The following is an 18,942-nucleotide window of genomic DNA, read 5'->3' on the forward strand; positions in this document are numbered from 1 at the left end:
GCTAGTTTGGGATATGCGTAGATATGGATATTCAGAAATTAAGTGTTAAGCTGGATTGAACTAATTTATTCCCAGGCGATAAGAGATCTTTAAAGATTATCTACGCACTCTCTTGATTCGACGGAAGATAAGACATTTAGAGCATTAGTCATTACGTGATCGTACAGTCATTGACTGGCACGATTTGACAAGTGAAAATGTATTTTGACGTTGTGAGCAAATCCTCAGGTATTAAGTGACATTTTGTAATTATGACAATTGTCATGACAACGACAGCATTTTATAGAAAAATGGTGATGGTGCATTGCGATTGAGTATTTGTTAATGTCATTATTTAGTTTGGCAAGCTTTAAAAAAAATGAAATGGCAAACTGTGTTTTGGAACTGATAAGTTTTTATTGTCAAATCCCATTGTTTCTTTATTCATACAAGTCTTAAAACAATTGTATGTTGCTAATGGAATTATCAATACCAATAATGTCATTATGAAATTATGGTTGTCGTCGTTTACAACGATACATGTTTGAAATTATTTACTTTATTCAATTTAAAAATACTTTCCATACTATTTAAATAATATATTTACAGCAATGGGTAGCTATTTGAAATGAAACAATAATGATACTAGAAACAATCATGATATAAATATCATCGTCCATGAATGATGACAAAGAAATGTAAATGGTAATGATAGCTATTGAAAGCTATAATAGTAGTAGTAGTAGTAGAAGTAGTAGAAGTAGTAGTAGTAGTAGTAGTAGTAGTAATAGTAGTGGCGGTGGTGGTGGTAGCAGCAGCAGTAGTAGTAGTAGTAGTAGAAGTAGTAGTAGTAGTAGTAGTAGTAGTAGTAGTAATAGTAGTAGTAGTAGTAATAGTATTGGTGGTGGTGGTGGTGATGATGGTGGTAGTAGTAGTAGTAGTAGTAGTAGTAGTAGTAGAAGTAGTAATAGTAGTAATAATAGAAGTTGTAGAAGAGCAGTATTAGCTAGTATCATCACTATAACTTTTATTGCTTAGTTGTTTTTGTTGTTGTTGTCATAGAATGCTGTACTTAATTTATTGATAATGATAACAATAATAACGATGGAAAATTTGGTTCAATCTTATATCCGAAGCAGATTAATTTTTGTTATAATTTGATCAATATTAACGCCTGGAAATGAGATATCAAATATCATAATTTATCATCATAGCAATATGTGTAAAGTCAATGAAAGGAGCTGTAGAGTACCCGTACCCTCATGGACCGGGATTCTGACCGGATACACGTGGCTTGACTGAAATGTTTTTTTGGAAGTATCTGCAGGCGTACTACCCAAGCTGGGAATTTGTGAAAGGACAATGACAATGACGCCATTCAAATTGAGCCACCCGATTTCTATTCTTTGTGAGATAAATTAATATCTAATTATTGTTTCCTGATTATCAGTATCTTGAATTTACCCTTACATTATCCCCAAACAAATACTAGTATTGAATTTTTATTTGATTAGTAATAATTCAGGTCGAGATATTAGATAGTGATTACCGTGCATGATGATAGAGACAGAGAAAGGGAGACAGAGGGGGAGGGAGAGACAAGAGGGGGATAAGAGAAAGAGGTAATAAGGGAGGGAAAACAAGGGGAAAGAGAGAGCGGGATGAGTGAATGTTATATGAACATAATAGGAGACTGCTAATAAAACCAGTTCACTCTCAAATTTCTGAATTGTTCATTTGCACCCCAAGAGCCGCTTATGATCTTCAACATAAATTTTATCTCAAGGTCCTGAATAACTCAGAAGGTACCTATAAATTCAAAAACGCCTGGCCTTAAAGCGTCTGGAGCAAAGTTATCTATAAAAGGCTTCAATTACAACTGCTCAAGTAAAGCAGCTACTCTCAGATCCCTTATAGTAATAACATACACATCCGAGGATATAAAAATAATAATCCTGTTCCATTTTATCACGTTAAAATACTATTTACTTAAGAAAACTAAATATAAAGGGGCGGTGATTTGGAGTGTTGCTTTTATTTTCTTTAAACAAGTGGAATGCCTCTGGCGGTCGCACCTGCATCACGCGATTCAATATAGCAGCAGTGCTGACTTTGAAAACTACTATCAAATAATTATTCACAAAAAACACCATTCATAATTATAATGAAACAATACTACGTTCATTGACATGTGACCTAAAACTTGTCAGTGAAACTTGATTACCCCCTATATCCACATTTTATACACTATATCTATAAAATTTGAAAGTAATGACAGCAATCTAATAATTACCTCTAAAATGGCCAAAGTTCAATGACCTTACATGACCTTTGACCTTGATTATGTGACGCGAAACTTGCACAGGATGTTCAGTGATACTTGATTACTCTTATGTCCAAGTTTCATGAATCAGATCCACTTTCAAAGTTATGATGGTAATTCAACAGATACCTCCATTATGGCCAAAGTTCATTGACCTTTGACCTTGGTCATGTGACCTGAAATGCGCACAGGATGTTCAGTGATACTTGATTACTCTTATGTCCAAGTTTTATGAACTAGACCAATAAGCTTTCAAAGTTATGATGATAATTCAACAAATACCCCCAACTTGGCCAAAGTTCATTGAACCTAAATGACCTTTGACCTTGGTCATGTGACGTGAAACTCAAGCAGGATGTTCAGTAATACTTGATTAACCTTATGTCTAAGTTTCATGAACTAGTTCCGTATATTTTCAGTTATGATGACATTTCAAAAACTTAACCTTGGGTTAATATTTGGTGTTGACGCCGTCACCGCCGTCGGAAAAGCGGCGCCTAAAGTTTCACTCTCACTCTTTTATACAGAAATGTCGCCTTTTTAGGGAATATACATTTCAATAGTTTCTTGATATATATCGATGTTTTTTTTTAAAAAAAAACTTAGTGGGAACCGAGTTTTTATATCATGGATATGACATTCATCTCATTTTGAATATGCACCAGCTTAATCATAGAAAGATAAACAGTTGGGATGCAAGATTACAAACTGAATTGCTTTGCTCATCGTTCGTTTTTATGGTTCATCCTTTTTCTTATTTGAATAGATAATTCAATTTCTCCTAGACTTCAGTTTTCTAGTTCACATTTCAACTGCTGTGTAATTGACTGCGTTTCCCCTAGTCATACTCCGTCATACTAATTTATTTATTTATTTATTTATTTATTTCTGATATTTTGACAGGGTAGCCCATTCACCAATAAGTAGTGGTCTTCCATGGGGCCCTGAATAACAATAAACATATTTACAAAATGCATAACGTATGTACAGAATGTTACGGCATTAAGATTCACATTAGGATTTTAATGTAAAACGAAACATTAACAAACTTAGCAGCAAACAAAACGCAGACGGGCACTCGTTTGACGTATAATCAAATATCAATAAATCAAATTAACTAAGAACGACATCTTGAAAATACTGATAATATACACCAAATCATCAAGGTCATGCTAACACAAAATACGCACAACAGTGGATGTTCCGCAAGTTATTTATAAATTACAAGTTCTTCTAAACATTCTCTTAAATGAAATGACAGAAGGAGCTGTTCTAATTGAATTATCAAGCTTATTCCATTCAAATATTGAAGAAACAATTGGACTACACTTATAACTATCAGTGCGAAACTTGGGCACGCGTAAATATCCACTGTCTCTCTGTCTGGTATGATGTTCATGTACATCATTTGGATTGGTTAAGTTTACCTGAAGGTAAGAAGGTGCTAAATTATGAACACATTTATATATCATCAAAACGCGACTGAGCTCAAATCGTTTGTCTAGTGTCATCCATTTTAGACTTGCGAACAAATCAGCCGACGGTGTGTCGTATGTCTTGTTTAATATTATTCTTGCAGCCCTCTTCTGAATTTTTTGCAGCTTAATTGTATGGGATTGAAATCTATTCGACCATACAGCAAAACAGTAATCAAATCTTGGCAACACTAAACTGTTATAAAGCAACTTTAAGGACTACACAGGCAAAGAACTTTTCGCTCTCTTTATTATGCCAATACTTTTCTGAGTAAGTTTACATACATTTTCAATTTGTTTTGACCATTTCAGTGGTTTATGGTTCATCCTTTTTCTTATTTGAATAGATAATTCAATTTCTCCTAGACTTCAGTTTTCTAGTTCACATTTCAACTGCTGTGTAATTGACTGCGTTTCCCCTAGTCATACTCCGTCATACTAATTTATTTATTTATTTATTTATTTATTTCTGATATTTTGACAGGGTAGCCCATTCACCAATAAGTAGTGGTCTTCCATGGGGCCCTGAATAACAATAAACATATTTACAAAATGCATAACGTATGTACAGAATGTTACGGCATTAAGATTCACATTAGGATTTTAATGTAAAACGAAACATTAACAAACTTAGCAGCAAACAAAACGCAGACGGGCACTCGTTTGACGTATAATCAAATATCAATAAATCAAATTAACTAAGAACGACATCTTGAAAATACTGATAATATACACCAAATCATCAAGGTCATGCTAACACAAAATACGCACAACAGTGGATGTTCCGCAAGTTATTTATAAATTACAAGTTCTTCTAAACATTCTCTTAAATGAAATGACAGAAGGAGCTGTTCTAATTGAATTATCAAGCTTATTCCATTCAAATATTGAAGAAACAATTGGACTACACTTATAACTATCAGTGCGAAACTTGGGCACGCGTAAATATCCACTGTCTCTCTGTCTGGTATGATGTTCATGTACATCATTTGGATTGGTTAAGTTTACCTGAAGGTAAGAAGGTGCTAAATTATGAACACATTTATATATCATCAAAACGCGACTGAGCTCAAATCGTTTGTCTAGTGTCATCCATTTTAGACTTGCGAACAAATCAGCCGACGGTGTGTCGTATGTCTTGTTTAATATTATTCTTGCAGCCCTCTTCTGAATTTTTTGCAGCTTAATTGTATGGGATTGAAATCTATTCGACCATACAGCAAAACAGTAATCAAATCTTGGCAACACTAAACTGCTTTATAAAGCAACTTTAAGGACTACAAAGGCAAAGAACTTTTCGCTCTCTTTATTATGCCAATACTTTTCTGAGTAAGTTTACATACATTTTCAATTTGTTTTGACCATTTCAGTTCTTCATCTATCAAAACTCCTAAGCATTTGGTGAATTGAACTCTATTTATCAAATCACCGTTTAACGAAATCGTGAAAGAATCTATATTCCTGAGATTAGCACGAGAACCTATTATCATGACACAAGTTTATTTCAGTGTTGAGGACGAGCTGATTATCTTTAATCCATGCCATGACCTTGTGTAATGCAACAGTTAATTTTTCTTCCAAAACTGTCGCATCATTCGCACTGACGGTAAGTGTCGTGTCGTCAGCGTACATATCTATGATACCTTCATGAATACATTCAGGTAAGCTATTAACATATATTGAAAATAAAAGGGGACCTAGAATTTACCCTTGTGGCACGCCTAATTTGACGATTGAAGGGTGCGATTTGGCTCCTTTGAATTGTGTCACTTGTTGTCGATCAAATAAATATGATTTGAACCAAGTGATAGTCCTATTACTACAACCAATGCAAGCTAATTTCTTTAAAAGCAGCTCATGGTCCACGGTATCAATTCCTTGTAAAGCGCTTTGCACAGTGCATATTTGCAGCATTGCTTATGATCGACAAGAGCCAGGGATATTTTTATGCAGATTAATTGCCATAGAGCATATACTTAAATGACATTTTACACTAGCGCTTAATATTGATATAAATAAAATGTTTGTTTTCTGATTTCTTCTTCAAGTGCATGGCATTCGTGGCGTGTTAGTCATAATACCACTTATTTGTTGTTACTTTGTCGCTTTTGTCTTGTAAACAGAATTTCTGATACTCTTCTGACAATTAGTCGATATTCAAAGGTCTGGTGATTTTTGATAATCCTGCTTACATTCATTTACCCCTACAGAGTCACTGTCCTAAAGTCAAACACTTCTCTTCATTAATCTTCATATTATACCAAGATCAGCTCGGCTGTGGAATTCACTTCCCGCCACGACATTTCCTTTAGCTCCCAACATGGTCAGATTTACGAAAAGTGTTAATTCTTATTTAATTAGCTTGATGTAAAACCTTGTACTTTCAAATTTAATATAGTTTATCATGTGGCACTCTTCATAGACCACTTTTAGTCATTTAATGATGGCAACATCAGGCCCAAAGAACAATCTAAAAAAAAAATCATTCATCCGACTGAATGACGTACATTCGCTCGGTGTTTAAATGGGTACTGTGGTGCGAGAGTGTGTGCGTACGGGCATGTACGTGTGTGCCCATTTGCGCACCTATACTGTCTGAACCAAAGTCTGAACGCTATTCCGGTTTTTTTCCATGAAGTTCCAATTATCAATTAAAACTACTACTACTTCTACTACTACTACTGCTGCTGCTGCTGCTGCTGCTACTTCTACTACTACTACTACTACTGCTGCTGCTACTACTACTACTACTGCTGCTACTACTACTACTACTATTGCTACTACTACTACTGCTACTACTGCGTATCGATAGAGCTATTGATGTATCTTTAAAGTGCGTAGAGACGTCGTTCCGATGTATTTACGTGCTTTATAAAAGTAGATTATTATTATCATATTATTTTATAATGAATAATATTAGGTATTACTTTATCGGTAATCATACCCACGCTCGATTCGGGTTGCCGAAAACTACATTCACATACTTGTTAAAACATCATATAACTGCATTTAGGCCTGTTTTAAATATCCACTTTTCTGTTTAAGATGACAGTGAACGGGGAAAATTTATGATGAAAATGCAACAGATGTTTCCTTTTTTTTCAACAAATGCTTAAGTAGAAATAAACACGAAATATAAGCTAATACTTATTCATAATATGATTAAAAAACAACTAACACAGTACATCTACATTGCAATCTTCATAAATATAAATTCAATATAACGAGCAATGTTTTTTTTATTAAGTTCGCATTGCTCTTTTTCTATCTACTCAAAATCAAATACTGTGTAAAAAGACACACGTTATACAGTGCGTTTCAGAAAAAAGAAGGCTATCCAAATCTAGGGAGTCGTTATTTAACGCCCATTTAATTCTATACAATTATTTTTGTTGGATATGAAAGAGGAACTCCTCAGATTTCCATTCTTTTCATTGATACCCTTTAGTACCAGTTGTGTCACGCATGACCAAATTAATTGATGTTGAAGACAACAGATGCAGATACCACTTTTTCCAAGTTTTTGGAAAACTTGATGAAAGGGCAGAGGCTGACGTAACTACTTTCATCAATGCCTGAGTTGGCAACAATCTTTGATTGGACCCTTTTCCTTCCAAGGGAGTGTAAATGGGCGAATGTAATTGCATGTCATAACGAGGAGATCGTACCACAGTTGTATATGTTCTTTTTTCTCGTTGCAGGGCCTCTTTGTATAAATGGGGGCCGTTTCATAAAGCTGTTCGTAAGATAAGAGCGAATTTAAGAACGACTGGTGAACCTTTCTTACGCGCTAAATCATCGCCAATGAATATACCATTTACCACAAGAAATGATCACCAGTCGTTCTTAAAGTCGCTCTTAACTTACGAACAGCTTTATGAAACACCCACCAGGTCTATAACTGAAAGGGCTACCCTGCGTAAATAAAACTGAAATAAATAAATAAATAAGTTGGACGAACATTTTCAAAGACAAGTTCAAGGAGTGTAGCATCTTGGTGGATTCAGGATGGCACTCCTGCCCATCGTTCCACTATCATCCGTGATATACTCAGAAAACTCTTTGGACATCGAGTTGTTGCCCTCAACCATGACGTAGAATGGCCATCAAGATCATATGACCTCATGCCCTGGGATTATTTCCTTTGGGGACACTTAAAACAAGGTGTTCGCAAGTCCGCCCCAAGATCTTAATGATTTGCAGGGCCGAATTCGACATGAGGTGGATGCTTTGCGCAAAGAGACGAGCTGTTCAAGATATCCTTCCACGCTGCCGGCCTTGTGTGCAAAGGAGAGGATGACATGTTGAAGGTGTGGGTGAATAAGACATTAACCTTTCAGTCATCATTTCAGAGGAATACCTTGACTTATCATTCCAAAAACAAATTTGAAAGCCTCAAAACATCCTGTTATGATTCTTATCAAGCGCACATGTTACGCATTTTACCAAAACATGGAAAAAGTGGTATCTGCACCTGTTGTCTTCAACATCAATTGATTCAGTCATGCGTGACAAAAAGGTATCAATTGAAAGCTGAGGAGTTTCTCTTTCATGTCCATGCATAATAATTTCACGAAATGAAATATGATTCGAATATTAGCCCTCTAGATTTGGATTACCTTCTTTCTGAAACACACTGTATATGATTAGAAAACTGTACAGGCAAATCAGATTTTCATAAATATGTTTATACAACTACTGATAATATTATGCAACATTTATTTAGCGCGTAATACAATGTTGCTGAGCGCTGCAGACTATTATCCCGGCTTTAGTACAGCTACCTTGATCAGGTGCTACCGGATTCCCATTTACTACACAAGGAGGGGATTCCATAAAGCTGTTCGTAAGTTGAGAGCGACTTTAAGAACGACTGGTGAAACTTTCTTGCGCACAAAATAATCACCAATGAACATTTAATGGTGAATATCATTTACCACAACTAAATATCACCAATCGTTCTTAAAGTCGTTCTTAACTTACGAACAGCTATATGAAACGCCCCCCCCCCCCCCCTGATGGAGAGTGGCAAATGTAGATACGCGAGTGCCATGTAGTCAAGCAAGCTAACAAACGTTGCAATAAGATGAAATCTATTTCAGTATATTGAATAAGAGATTTCTGTTTATCAAAGAGTTCTGCAGACTTTGTCTGATGATATTTGTTTACATATTCCGATTCGAATCATCACTCTTATCACATGTTTGGCCGATCACGACAATTGTGCATTCAAATCAGGTAAACATGCCACACATCTTTTCAGATTACAGAACCTTAAATGATAATTACCAAACAATATCATGGTATAGATACTTACATATATATACAAGTGAAATTGTGTATCCAAGCGAGAGATTGCTCCCCGCCTTTCAATCTGCTCTCCCGTCCTTCTTCGTGGTAAGAAATTCCTCGTCTTGAACAGTAGATTCAAGAAACTAGAAGAGAGCGCCGTAGGTTTTGAGCCGTTTTTTCCTGCTTGGTTTAATGTCAAGCGCAGTCTTTCTTTCCCCACAATCTCTAGTTTAGCCTCCTAGCCTTTTACCCATAGGCATTGGAGATATCAAAAGAGGAGGGGGAAATGATAAATGGCAGGTTTTCCTCGTTCTCTATCCTATGGTGATCACTTCTCCGTATATTTTATTCATGACAGTGAGACGTTTAAAATGATCGTTCATTATTTTTTCTTTCCTATCTAACGTTATTTCGCGACACGGACAGTCGGGGTTTTTAGCGATCATTTATTCGCCGAGAATTATTCTATGCATGCACACACACAGAACTACCTCTACCCACGCATAGAGAAGTCATCAACGTATGGCTAACAAAGATCTCAAGACAAAATGTGACGTCACACATTTTCGCCATGATCAAGCAGGGCCCGTGGCTTTTCCTCCGATGGACCTATATATCCGATAATTGGTTTTAAAACAATTAAGCCCGAAGTTTACAGGATAAATTAAAAATTGCACCTCAATCTGAAAAGCTAGTGCAAAACAAATTGTTTAATACTAGAAATAATGTGAACTGCCCATCAATTTAAGTGAAGCATGTTTTCCTCACCTTACCTTTTTTGTTCATTGATCTATTTTGTTCAAATCATATCTTTTTAAACTAATATAGTACGGTGCGTACTTTCCAATTGAATACCCATGTAATATCTGAAACATACTTTTGTATGATCCTTATTCACTATAACTGTTTTCCTGGGGAGACAAGACAAGTATAGGTTATTTAAAGGATAAAAGGGAATGAGTTGTGACACTTTATAGGCATTTCTTGTGTGCAAATGTGCAACTAAAAAGGGAGTGTTTTATGCTAAAACAGCTCCCCCCCCCCTCCCTGCGTACTGCCGTACCCCGACTCAGCTGCAAAAAAGTTTGAAATAATAATCGTTACAAATGCCTTGTTCTTGGGTCTCTATTTCAAGGGAAAATACAAAGGTCGCATACTTCTAATTACATACAAGAGACAATATTACATACTGTCAAATTATTCTAAATACTACTTTTAGTGCCATACATCGAAACGATTGAAAGTTAGCATGTACAAAAAATACACATAGTTTGTAAGCATTGTATCCATATTCTTTATTTATGAGGGGATACTAGCTGATACATATGACTTTATATGAAAGAGAGTGGTGATTTGAAGAAAATAGATGTTTACCTACCGTTGAATTGACTTTTCTAGGGCAGGTTATACGCACACAAGAAACTAGACTTATCTTTGTTTCCAAAATTGATATTAAATTTAGACGGGAATATTTCAGAATTACAATTGGATGCACGTGTCATTCCATTTGTGTGTGGAATTTACAGCGGAACAATTGTCGCCCAAGCAAAAGTAATGGAACCAAATTTTAGAGATTGGAAACTAGTTTGAAAGAAATCCATTTGTTTGTGTATTATGCACTGTAGTAGTAGTATTGACGACCTCCGTCTATATCCTAAGATTACAGGTCCTTGGGATGCGCAATATACTGACCTGTGATCTAAGGATGTAGACGGAGGTCGTCAATACTACTACAGTGCAGAATACACCAACAAGTGAATTTCTTTCAAAATAGATTTGAATTTGTAAAATGTGTAGTTACATATAGTATTGCAAAGCGATGCAACATCTTTGGTATGATAAACAACTAACATTAATGGTATTAGCCTTACTAGCTAGATGAAATAATGAGTTGGAGAAGTTTTTCCAAGGATTATCAAAGGTTACATCGAAGGCTGAAAGAAGATGGCAATGATAAGGTCGAGAAGCGGTCCGTGTTGGTGCTAATAAACTAATGCAATAAATACACTAACTATCGTAATATCCAGACACTAAAAATCTAACAAGAAGCGGATATACTGTACACAATCACGTACAATCTGCCGCGTTGGGTTTTAGCTCTAATTGCGTAGTTAGATTCAGCCGAATGGCGTGTTTATCGTGAAGTATCCCGAACCAATATATCAATTAATAGAAAGGTTGTGTTGTCACGGCAAGGATCAAGCATGTCTCTTCAGCATTAGCGAGACAGTCCTACTACGGGCAGCTGTTCTTATCTTGATTAATCAAGGTCTGCTGACATCCCCTTTTCCTCCCTGATTGTCTCCCTCGTCTTGTTAGAGTACCAAATACAAAATTCTGGTCAAGGCCATGAATAACAGTTTCCTTTTAAATCATAATTTTAGAATATGAAACGATATCACATGGAAGCGCTTTGCTCATTCGCAAAACCTGATATCCCAATATTATTGAGCAATACACAAGAGTTGATTCAGCACTTTTTCCAAATTTAATAAATAAATTTAGTTGTCCTTCTTTGTATTGTCATTTTTTCATTTCATAAGTCTAACACGATCTATCTCGAAGTCATATAAAAATGTATACTAGTATTTGAACTTTAAGTTATAAAGAATGTATTTAAAGGTCAAGTCCACCACAGAAAAAAGTTGTTTTGAATCAACAGAGAAAAATCAGACAAGCATAATGCTGAAAATTTCATCAAAATTGGGTGTAAAATAAGAAAGTTATGACATTTTGAAATTTCGCTTATTTTTCACAAAATAGTTATGTGCACAATTTACCCCCACATGCATATGAAAGAATCGATGATGTCCCTCACTCACTATTTATTTTGTCTTTTATTGTTTGAATTATACAATATTTCAATTTTTACAGATTTGACAATAAGGACCAACTTGACTTAACCATATAATGTTAAGCAATAGTAACTCCACATGTTTAATGAGAAGTAAAACTTTATTTCACAGGACAATGAGGAGAAAATTAGAATATTTCATATTTCAAATAATAAAATACAAAAGAAAAAGTGAGTGAGTGATGTCATCAGTTCCCTCATTTGCATACCGACCAGGATGTGCATATAACTATTATGTGAAATTAAGCGAAACTTAAAATAGTCATAACTTTCATATTTTACATCCGATTTTGATGAAATTTTCAGTGTTATGCTCGTTGGATTTTTCTCTTTTTAATCAAATCAACTTTTCGTTGGGGTGTCCTTTAAGTAATATTTTTTTTTTTTTTTTTTTTGGGGGGGGGAGTTGTTCTTAAGAAAGACAGTATCCCTAGAGATAATTGCTCTTTGTTGAGGATGCATTAAAATGTATGCCTTATTAAGAGATAATAACAATTAATGGTGGATTATGAGGATGGATGATGGTGTGTGTGTTAGTTTGCATATGTGTGTGTGCGAGAGCGTGGGTGTATGTGTGGGTGAGGGTGTGTGAAGAGAGAGAGATGGGGTAGTGTCTGTTTGTTTTACAATTAGTCTGTAAGGTTTATGCACGTTGTATTTTCTACTTAATAATCAGGTATTCAATCTAACGAGGTACAGTGGGGTGGCCTATACGACGTCCCACGTTATGAAGAAAAGGAAACTTAACGGCAATGCGGAAGCTAGACGTCGACAGTCTGCATTTAAATATGGGCGTAATGAATACTCTGTGTAACGTTACAATCCATGATTATATTATATCATGTCTTATGGCGCTTACTTTTGGCAACTGGTGAAGAGCATCGTGAATTATTCAGAAGTGTGTATTTCACCTCGGTATCATGCAGACGCAGAAAAATAGGAGCTTCGGGGATCAAAACGTATCAATGTTTGCTTGACATGACATGTATCTGATGACACTGGTGGCGGTAATTTATTGATGTGACCTGGGGACGGAGTGGTAATGGTTCTTTGAAAACACGACATTGGACCAAGCTCAGATATAATAATCGGTGAAATAACGCCTGAGGAATAGTTTACTCTTATAATTCAAACGTCTCTGTTTGTATCTTTTATCCCCCAAAGTAACAAAACAAAAATTCAAAGATGTCCTCCCTCAAAATGTCATTGATTAATCAATTAATTAATAAACAAACACCCAAAACACACATTTTAAGAGATGCTTATGAAGTAGAGGTAGGATGATCTTTAAAGACCAAAAATGCTTCTGCAAAAAGCTCATTTGAACAATACAAATGGTGTTTGAATAAGTAACAGTAGAAATAAGCACTTTAGAATGAAATTATTATATTCAACAGATTTTGAAATTTACTTGGAATATCCAAACATATATCGATATTTAATAATTGGAGGCAAACTATATCCAAAAATCAACCAAGTTTTTAAATCCGAAATTAAAAATAATAGGTCCCTCTCCCGCACATTTATCTGTACACAACCCAATCAACATACTACATCTGTCTTTGTAAATCATATAATCCTATTTATTTTCAATTCAAGAATCTACATGGTGGAAAGAGAAGTATTTTGCAGTGCACCTAGTTAAGTGGTAACAAGTTTTAAAAAGTTCAATGTATAGTTTATATCCAGAGTGAATCATACAAAAATTTCCATCAGTTTGAAGTTGTCTTGTCTGAAGTATGAACTTTTAATCATTCATTTATTAATATGTCCTTATAGAGTAATTCTCCCCCTCATATTTTGGTGCCATTTCAATGTGGATCTTTGCATGCATGAATGACTACGCGACAATCTTCAGAAGGTTGTAAAATATCAGTTGCGCCAAGTTACTAAGTTGATAATGAAACAAATTGAGGAAAAAGGTTAATTGCGTGCACGCAAAAAGACACTAACCCATCCTTCCAAGCACAGACGGACACACCCCATTCGTTAATACACACACACACCCATAGACACCCCCAAACACAACGCACCATCCTACCGACACACCCAACACCTACCGAACACCCACCCATACTCCATTAGTGACATCATACAAATCAGGCAAGCCGTTTTAAAGGTAGATACTTGTATAACAATACGACAGTTGATCAACGAAAGACATAACCAATGAATTAGGGGGAAACAGGGAAAGGTAATTTGCTTTATAAAATGTTTATGAAGTTTTTAGGAAGCGAGTGTGTGGGTGAATGTGTGAATGTACGTCGGCGAGAGAGCGGGCGAGAGAGGTGATAAGCGAGGGTTATGTGAGTGAGGGTATGTGTGTGTAAAGATTGGTAGGTATCTTTCTGCGTGCACTCAATTGTTTTTTACACTTTGTTCCATTCTTCTCCCATCAATTATGATTTTACGACCCTTTGGAGATTGTCTGGTAGTCAGTCAGTCGTGGAAAGATCTATTTGAAAATGGTACCAAAATATTAAGGGAGGCTAATTCTATTATAAAATACTAATTAATAAATGATTAAATGTTCATACTTCAGACAAGACAACTTCAAACTGATGGGACATTTGTCTCTGACTCATTCTTTACATGCATACTGTTGAAGAAAGATGAAGAATATTCCTTTTCCAGCAGCTTCAAAATGATGATATTTGTTTAAGTGCTTTTTGAATTCATCAAACTTCTAGTGATGAATTTATTCCCAATACATAATAAAACAACTGGAAATAATTTTCTTGGAGAGCATTTCTACAATTAAAACAACAGAGATATTTACGAACAAGTGTATTGCTGAAAATTTCCTCAAAATTGAATGTCACAATAGACAGTCATGACATTTTAATTGTCGATATACATTATTTCAGAAAACAATATTATACATGCAAAAGTAAAGGAGCTAATGACGACAATGCACTTACTATTTTATAAAAGAAACCTTTCGATTTCAGCTCCTGTTAGGTTAACCACTGCTTGACCTAAACTCGGACTCTGACTTTATCATGTGGAATCCCCACCATACTTATGTCAAGTAGTCATAAGCTTCTCGGTTATCAAAATGTACAAAAAAATAGAAGCATGGTACTTTGTTAAATAGGTAGAAAGGTGAGGATGTGACTCAATAGGCTCCTGCATTTGTATACATAGCAGGATATCTATATAGCTGTCTTGTGAAATCAAACAAAATGTCAAAATGTGTATTTTAGTTTATTTTACATAATATAATCTAAATGACTTATTCAATGTTATACTTGCTAAATTTTCGTGATGTATTAGAATCAGTTATAATCATATAGAACCTAAGGTTTTATATTGTGATCTGAAAATAAAGACATCAATTTCTTATGACAAAGAAGAGGGGCAAACTTTATGCAGCTAAATATTGTATTTCAATTACAAAATTCCAAATATCATCATTGATTCCAGATACAAAGATCTATTGCAATACCATTGCTTATTGATTATTATCCTACTGTACACTAAACGTGTTCGTATTCTTAGGAGGAATCTTAGAATGCTATATTTAGAAATATTTATAAGATATTATACCCGAAAATGTTGCTCAGCGCTCTGCTCAGTAATCACAATTCACGTTTTTCTCTGTTATTGATGAAATACTATGCAGTTAATCATATTCGACATAATGCCTCTCGCATTTCCTGTGGGATCAAAGCTTCCACGATAATATCATGACCCACATATTTAATATATCAGCGAATAAGGAAATGATTTCCTCACGAAAATTGGGGGGAAATTCCATAAGAATTTGTTTGCTATCCGCAAGCTGCAAATAATATTGAATTAAACATTATTATCTGCTCCACCATTCGATAATCAGTAAATGTAATTCTATTTGCGTCAATCGCAATATCTACAGTTGAATCGATGAAGAATTGTTAAATATTTTTTTGGTAAACATCATCAATGAAATCGATTGAAATTACCAGACATTGTCATCCGATCTTCAATTGGATCCCATTAATGTTGTTTTATTTTTTTGCCTCTCTCTCTCGATTCCGCCACCCCCCCCCCTTAGGAACTAAAATGCAGACATAAATCTTAATGATTTATTCAGCAGGAATACTAACGTGTCATAATTTGAAGGAAAAAAACTTTGAGATACGTTCCATTTTTTTTTTTTTAATATTCATTTTTTTGCAAGACGTTAATCTATGTTTGCCACTGTCGATCCTCATAATGTATTGAGATAACATTAAAAATGAGCAACGTGAAATGGTAGCAAAATTAGAATGCTCCACAGGGAACGGGTAATGGGCAGTGGCAGATGCTGTCTACCAATTCGTCCTAATCCGATTAGAAATGTTGGGTGATGACTGCTCACCCTGTACCATGGGCGGAAATCCCAGAGCAGACGCGTCCCCCCTACCATTTTGGAAAGGGGGACATAATATTAAATGTCCCCCTACAATTTGTGGTCTTTTATCATGGAAAAAATACATAATTCAAATCGAAATTATACACATGTATCCTCGAATTTCGAAATATATATAAACAGTTTTTGTTAAGAACTTAGTTAGGAAAAGAAAAGGCATACCGGTCAAAATATTCTCGAACTCGCATCTAGCCCTATATGCCAGCCAAATAGTGATGACATTGATGACATCGATGGCCATTGTCAATTTCATAACTAATAAAAATGACGAAAAAAGAAAATCGCCTCTGGATACTTTTAAGTAAATTTAGTGTATAGACGGTTAGACGAGAATGTTCCATACCCATTAAAATCATATCTTTGTTAAACCAATTCATTTTCCCTTTATTACAAATTTACTTGGAATATAAGAATATTTTCATTGTTCGCGTACTCAGTATAAATAATAGTTTTCATGAGTTATGATTAATCCTTCACAGTGAATTTTAACTATGTTTAATCCCCCAAAATGTGTTTTTAAATACTCTATTAACGAGACTTTTATATTCCATTTTTACACAAAATTCCTGCGGTGAGGAGAAAAATAGGAAAAAAGATAGGACAAGGAAGAAAATTAAATGATAGAAGGGAGGAGAATAATTGAAAAAAATAAATAAATAAATAAAATTGAATAAATAAAAAAGAAAACTTTCAGGTCAAAGTATAAAAAAAAAAAATTCGCTCGCGCTTTGCATTAATACACAGCCATCTCTTTATTTCAAAACGTGCTTAAATTTTTTTCACTTTTTAGATCGAAGATATCCGTCTTTTTCATAATTTGTAGGTTTAAATCTTAAAAAAAAAATTAGCTCGCGCTTTGCGCTCGCATTGCTTATTGAGATAAACTGGTTGTTCTTTATTACAAAAGTGCTTGCAAGATCCAGTTTTCAGATCTGAATATAAAAAAAAAAAAAATTCGCGCTTCGTCAGCATCAGTAATATGGTTGAGTCAGATACTATCCTGTTTATTGCTATAAGGTGAAAAGAAGATGACTTTTTGGTCGGAAATAAAAAAAATCAGGATACGCTTCGCGCTCACATTAATTAAAATTTAGTTAATAGCTAACCTGTCCTTGATTTTAAAATATGCTAATAATACAAATTTTTAGGCCGGAAATGACGTATCTTCAGCAAACACTTCGCGCTCGAGTCTAATATTGTTTAGTAAAATTCCTATCCTGTTCATGATTTGAAAAAGTGTTACGATTGTCATATTTTCTTTTAAAGGGGTGGTCCAGGCTGAAAATATTTATATCTTAATACATAGAGTAGAACTAACTGAGCAAAATACCGAAAATTTCATCAAAATCGGATAACAAATAATAAAGTTATTGAAGTTTAAAGTTTAGCAATATTTTGTGAAAACGGTCGTCATGAATATTCATTAGGTGGGCTGATCTCCACTTTCCGTTTTCTTATGTTATTACATAAAATCATATTTTTTTCATTATTTCATACTTGTGTGAATAATATGTCTCCCTTATAATGAAATAAGTTGCAGCAATAAATATCCAACGCACTAAATCAGTTGTCAATCCAATTTTTCTAGTTCTTGGAGGAAAAAAATTAATAAACATGACAACTGTTTTCACAAAATATTGCTAAACTTTAAAATTCAATAACTTTGTTATTTGTTATCCGATTTTGATGAAATTTTCTGCATTTTGCTCAGTGAATTCTACTCTATTTATTAAGCTATAAATACTTTCAGCCCGGACCATCCCTTTAAGTACTAAGAATGTATTTAGGTTGGAAAATCAAAAACTTTAAGCTCGCGCTTCGCGCGCTCATGAATTGATTAGATTCCTATCCTGTTCATATTCTTTTTAAGGTGCTAAGAATGTCCAGTTTTTAGGTTGGAAAATCAAAAACTTTCAACTCGCGCTTCACGCTCGAATAAATTGTTTAGATTTATATCCTGTTCATATTTTTTTAAGTGCTACGAATGTCCAGTATTTAGGTTGGAAAATCAAAAATTTTCAGCTCGCGCTCGCATCTATTATTTAGTTAATTCCTATTCTGTTCATGATTTGAAAAAGTGTTACGAATGTCCAGTTTTTAGGTATAATTCCTATCCTGTTCATGATTTGAAAAATTGTTACGAATGTCTAGTTTTTAGGTTGAAAAATCAAAAACTTTCAGCTCGCGCTTCGCGCTCGCATTAATGGTTTAGGTAGGATCGAATCTAGTTATTATCACAAAAAATGTTCAGAATGTTCAATTTCCAGGTCACAATTTATGAAATATCAACATATTTGGGCTCGCGTTTCGCGCTCGCATTATTTATTGAGGCCTTTCATGTTTTATATATATATATATATATGTGTGTATATATATATATGTATATATATATATATATATATATATATATATATATATATGTATATATATGTATACATAGAAACAAAAGAAGACTTAATAGAAACGCCGTGAGGAGTCTCCTCACGGCGTTTCTATTAAGTCTTCTTTTGTTTCTACATTATGACGCCGACGCAGAACTCTTTGATTTATATATGTATATATATATATATATACATATATATAATATATATAATAATATATATATATATACATGTATATATATATA

This window comes from Lytechinus pictus, chromosome 7 (genome assembly GCF_037042905.1).
Source record: "Lytechinus pictus isolate F3 Inbred chromosome 7, Lp3.0, whole genome shotgun sequence".
Classification (NCBI taxonomy): Eukaryota; Metazoa; Echinodermata; class Echinoidea; order Temnopleuroida; family Toxopneustidae; genus Lytechinus; species Lytechinus pictus.